The sequence below is a fragment of the Mya arenaria genome, chromosome 8 (assembly GCF_026914265.1).
Source record: "Mya arenaria isolate MELC-2E11 chromosome 8, ASM2691426v1".
In the NCBI taxonomy this organism is placed as follows: domain Eukaryota; kingdom Metazoa; phylum Mollusca; class Bivalvia; order Myida; family Myidae; genus Mya; species Mya arenaria.
The window spans coordinates 63,835,416-63,840,798 of record NC_069129.1 but is presented as its reverse complement, the minus strand read 5'-3'; the positions used below and the strand labels follow the sequence as shown (position 1 = coordinate 63,840,798).

The 5,383-nt window shown below is 41.4% G+C and overlaps 1 long non-coding RNA gene across 1 annotated transcript; it reads right to left on the bottom strand.

Annotated features, from left to right (window-relative positions):
* Positions 1-1,954: 1,954 nt before the first annotated feature.
* Positions 1,955-3,719, bottom strand: LOC128243616 (uncharacterized). Its single transcript, XR_008262862.1, has 2 exons — positions 3,126-3,719; positions 1,955-2,980 (listed from the first exon to the last, which is right to left on the bottom strand). It is a non-coding gene; the product is annotated as an uncharacterized LOC128243616 (long non-coding RNA).
* Between the last annotated feature and the right edge of the window lie 1,664 nt (positions 3,720-5,383).

The window sequence follows — 5,383 nt, the reverse complement described above, 5'->3', positions numbered from 1 at the left end:
TGCACTAACCGGGCGACCCGGCTCGCCTTGGTGAGAAGCGAGTGGTCTAACCACTGCACTAACCGGACTACTCGGGTCTCCTTGGCGGCGAGAAGCGAGTGGGCTAACCACTGCACTAACCGGGCGACCCGGCTCGCCTTGGTGAGAAGCGAGTGGTCTAACCACTGCACTAACCGGGCAGCCCGGGTCGCCTTGGTGAGAAGCGAGTGGTTTAACCACTGCACTAACCGGACTACTCGGGTCTCCTTGGCGGCGAGAAGGGAGTGATCTAACCACTGCACTAACCGGGCGACCCGGCTTGCCTTGGTGAGAAGCGAGTGGTTAAACCATTTCACTAATAGGGCTACTCTGGTCTCCTTGGTGAGAAGTGAGTGGTCTAACCACTGCACTAACCGGGCGACCCAGATCTCCTTGGTTAGAAACGAGTGGTCTAACCACTACACTAACCGGGCCACCCGGGTCTCCTTGGTAAGAAGCGAGTGGTCTAACCACTGCACTAACTGGGCGACCCGGCTCGCTTTGGTGAGAAGCGAGTGGTCTAACCACTGCACTAACCGGGCGACGCAGGTCTCCTTGGCGGCGAGAAGCGAGTGGTCTAACCACTGCACTAACCGGGCGACCACGCTCGCCTTGTTGAGAAGCGAGTGGTCTAACCACTGCACTAACCTGGCGACCCGGGTCGCCTTGGCGGCGAGAAGCGAGTGGTCTATTCACTGCACTAACCGTGCGACCCGGGTCTTCTTGGCGGCGAGAAGCGCGTTGTCTAACCACTGCAACAACCGGGCGACCCGGCTCGCCTTGGTGAGAAGCGAGTGGTTTAACCACTGCACTCACCGGACTAGTCGGGTCTCCTTGGCGGCGAGAAGCGAGTGGTCTAACCACTGCACTTACCGGGCGACCCGGTACGCCTTGGTGAGAAGCGAGAGCGGAAAAAACTGCGCTAACAGGATTATCCGGGTCTCCTTGGTGAGAAGCGAGTGGGGTAACCACTGCACTAACCGGACTACTCGGGTCTCCTTGGTGAGAAGCGAGTGGTCTAACCACTGCACTTACCGGGCGACCCGGGTCTCCTTGGCGGCGAGAAGCGAGTGGTCTAACCACTGCACTAACCGGACCACCCGGGTCTCCTTGGTGAGAAGCGAGAGTGCTAACCACTGCACTAACTGGGTAACCCGGTTCGTCTTGGTTAGAAGCGAGTGGTCTAACCACTGCGGTTGCCGGACAACCCGGGTCGCCTTGGTGAGAAGCGAGTGCACTAACCAGTGCACTAACCCTTAAAAACCTGGTCGCCAAAGTGAGAAGCGAGGGCGCTAACCACTGCGCTAGTCGGACAACCAGGATCGCCTTGGTGAGAAGCGAGTGCACTAACCACTGCGCTAACCGGACAGTCCGGTTCGTCTTGGTTAGAAGCGAGTGCGCAAACCACTGCGCTAACCGGACAACCCGGGTCGCCTTGGTAAAAGGCGAGTGCGCTAACCACTAACCACTGCGCTTACCGAACAACCCTGGTCGACTTTTTGAGAAGCGAGTGCTCTAACCACTGCGCTTACCGGAAACCCCGGTTCGTCATATTGAGAAGCGAGTGCGGTTACAATTGCGTTTACTAGACAACCCGGGTCACCTTGGTGCGAAGCGAGTGCGCTAACCGGACAACCCGGTCGCCTTGGTGAAGATCTAGTGCGCTTACCACTGCGCTAGCCGGACAACTCGGTCGCCTTGATGAGGAGCGAGTGCGCTTTTCAAAATCATATCAGGGTCACAAGGCATCGACATTTGACATTATTGCCAATGTTTCAATGAAATGCAAGGATTATTTCTACAACGAATGGCATGTATATAAACGACAAGTATGTTATTGCGCCATTCTATGAACGTGTATCATCACGTTTGGCTGAACTAGAATAGCTTTCATCGGGATGTTTTAAGACTTATGATAACGAAGTTCAACAATGAATGTAGATTTTCTGTTTTATTACTAAAGTATAACAAATAACAAAATTACTGAGTTTGAAAGTCAGTAACATACATAAAGCAATAACAGAATACGTTTCAAAGAATCGAAAAACATTTCTATTAAAGTGTGAGCGATTACACTTGCTCATAGCGATATGAAGACAAATTAAATACTAGGGAATACTATGTAAACACTAGTTTAACATTGCCAAAATAATGTTAAAGTGATGAAGGTTATGGTTATGGAGCAAAAGCTAATAATTCTACTACTTTCATTTAAGTACTTACATTGCAAATATATACAAATGGGAATGATAACAAATATGAAATAGTATGTCATTGCAGATAAGCATTTGACATCATTGCACAGTTTATATTAAATAGTTTTTTACAACTTACATTGAAATAACTCCAAGTGTAGCGATATTGTTTATGGGCCTATTTCTCAATATACGTAATGAAATTACTGTCAACTCATTGTCAATTGACTATTAACAACAAAATGCACTATATTATGCAAAGAGTTAGCCTATGATTATTGAAAACTTCAGCTGGAGATGCACAATGTCCCGGCCTTATAGTTTGCGTCATCGACACAAGGACATCAACTAGTCCCAGAGACTTTTCTTGGCCAGCTTAACTCCGCCGACGACGGCCAGCAACTTAAACACACCCTTCGCCTTGTTGTTGTTCCCGAACGAGCCCGCAGACCTATCGTGGCGACATCCGGAACAGCTCTCATCGTAGTAGCTGCTTCCCCAGCCGTTGCGGCCCCAGCCACCACTTCCGGCGATACAAGAGGAGTTATGCTGTCCCTCGGGGTCCGGATTGTTATTCCCGCCCTTGGAAATGCTGTTTGACCAGCCATTGCTCCCCCAGCTACTGCCCCAACTCATTATGATTTATTAATGATAGTGTCTAATTAAAATTATGTTCCACTGGCTCTGTCGTTCTTCGAAGCGATATATGTCGGTCAATCGGTTTGTCCTGGTGCTTTTGAAGTATGTTATAAACGCAACCCAAAATTCTGAAATAAAAACGTACTTACAATATTTCGCAAAACCAATCTTGAATTAATATACGAAAAAATAATATAAAAGATTAGTGTAATTCATAGTGGAATTTTTATTCTGTTATCAATGAAGAGTTATCTTATGATTTTTAGAAATTACCTTTTAGACAGAAGTTTAAATCTTTATTCAAATAGAGTTTGCTCTGCTCGTCTCTCTAGCATCACACTCCCTGTTCAGCGATTACTCTCTCCTGAGTTTATTTATACAGTGAGCGCACTCAGTCTTCTGATACAGGCTATTTATGTTTATAAATCATTAATGGGAAAACCAGCGTTTTACTGCGTTGTAATGATGCTAAACATAGCGAAAGGGAAATTCGGGAATGAGAGTTTATCTTACTGTATTATTAATTTGAATCAAAACTTCGAAATTTATCACTATTATTGATTACTCTAAAATTCCCATCCACATTTGTAATGGGAATTACCCATTTTTGCGTGCTTGTAAATATGGTTAAATTGTATGTCTTTTCGTCTTAAAATATTCCTTTTTCTTTCTATTGGCTCCTTTTATTCTCATTCTTTAGCCGTATTGATCCATAATGTTTCAAAGAATACGACTTACTGTAAGACGCTCTCACAACATTTTTAAAACAAACGTACGTGGCCAAGTTTTAAAATAAAGCGAGATTTGTTTCCGTTTTTGTTTAATCTTTTTAAAATCAATATACCGTTTAAACATCTGTTTATAAATTTAAACCCATACGTCTATGACTACCACTACCATTTCTATTTCTTTAGCCTCCATGATTGCATGAACTTTTTATAGCCATTGAATTGAAAGTATGAATCATTTTTCTCGAGAGTAACTTAACGGTCCTGTTAGTCAGATAATTTGTAAAAATAACTTATTATTAATAGGAAAACAGAATTCATCAATGCAAACAAATATACGACTTGCCGTGAGATCGCTCACTGACAAAATGTAAACAACAAAAACAACGTGGTCATGTATATCTTTGTCTATTTTTTATTCATAACAGCTGCCAGCTCCCTGTAGCTCGATATGTATTAGTGACTGAAATCGTTCATTGACGGTGCAATAAAACTGCAACAAATACGATTATTTGTCTTGCAGACATGACTCATTATTTAAACAGTATTTACACAAACACTGTTTGACATTAATCTGTACGCTTAAAGTGACTCGCTCATGGTTTGTAAAATACACTTTTTTAAATATGCAAAAAGTGTGGCAAATCATAAGGACTGTTAAAACAAAAATACCCAAAACTTGAACCCTTCAGTAAATGTTGATATTTGCTCAAATATCGACTTTGAAGACCACAATTTTCATTAGCCTTTATAACGCGATTGAAAATAAATTACGGCTATGGTGTTTGGTGTGACATCATGCGATGTTATCAATGTATCCTTAACAGGTCAACATATCTTCCACGTTTGTTAAATTTGCAGTGGCTGTGTGTACTAGCCGACTAGTTGTTCTTGACTTTACCGGCGTGGGTTTGAACCCCAACCAAAACCAATATACTTTTCATGCTATTACTGGATTTGTTTTTGCAACTTCGATATCAATGAGGAAAATAATGATAGAATAATTAATTTCAGATGCATTAATGGGAAAACTAATTTTTGGTCCAAAAGCATGAGCGAGTCACTTTAAGGTTTCGATATAGAAAGCATCCAAGAGTTCTTATTTTGTTATGGTGTTGCTTTAACAAATGCTCAAAGGCAATAGTTACATTAAGAATGAAAAGCAATATGTAATATCAGTGAAATGCTTTATGCTTTTAAATTGGAATACTATTAGTCAACAGTATTGCAAAACGTAAACCTAATGGTATTATAATGAATATATTATGTATAAAACTTTCATAAAATCCCCGATAATATCTGTGATTAAATGAAAATGAACTGTCCGTGGCAAAGTAATGGCATTCTTAAATCGATTAAACAGCGACTATGGCTGCATTTAATAGATATTAAACAATAGTTAATAAATATACGTGTATTATCAGTCTTAAAGATGCACTATTACTCCCAAATGAGTTTTACCATATTTAATACAATTGTTCAATTTTACCAAAAAGGATTAATGATTGTCGAAAACAATGGTTCTTATGAATGATACTGTGTTTAATTTGAAAGAAATGTGCAGAAAACGCGGAATTTATACCTTACGAGACGATAGTAGATCACAGTAAATCTTTTAGCATCCACCAATCATTTTAAAAATGTGTTTTCAGCTATTAAATACACGGTTACAATATTGTTATCAGTAATTAATATTTTCCATTAATGCATTATTTAGTAAGAAGTTGAAGGTTTATCACTTATAATTAATGTTAGTTATACATGTGTATGTATCGATTTTGAATGAGAGTGTCACTTTAAAGT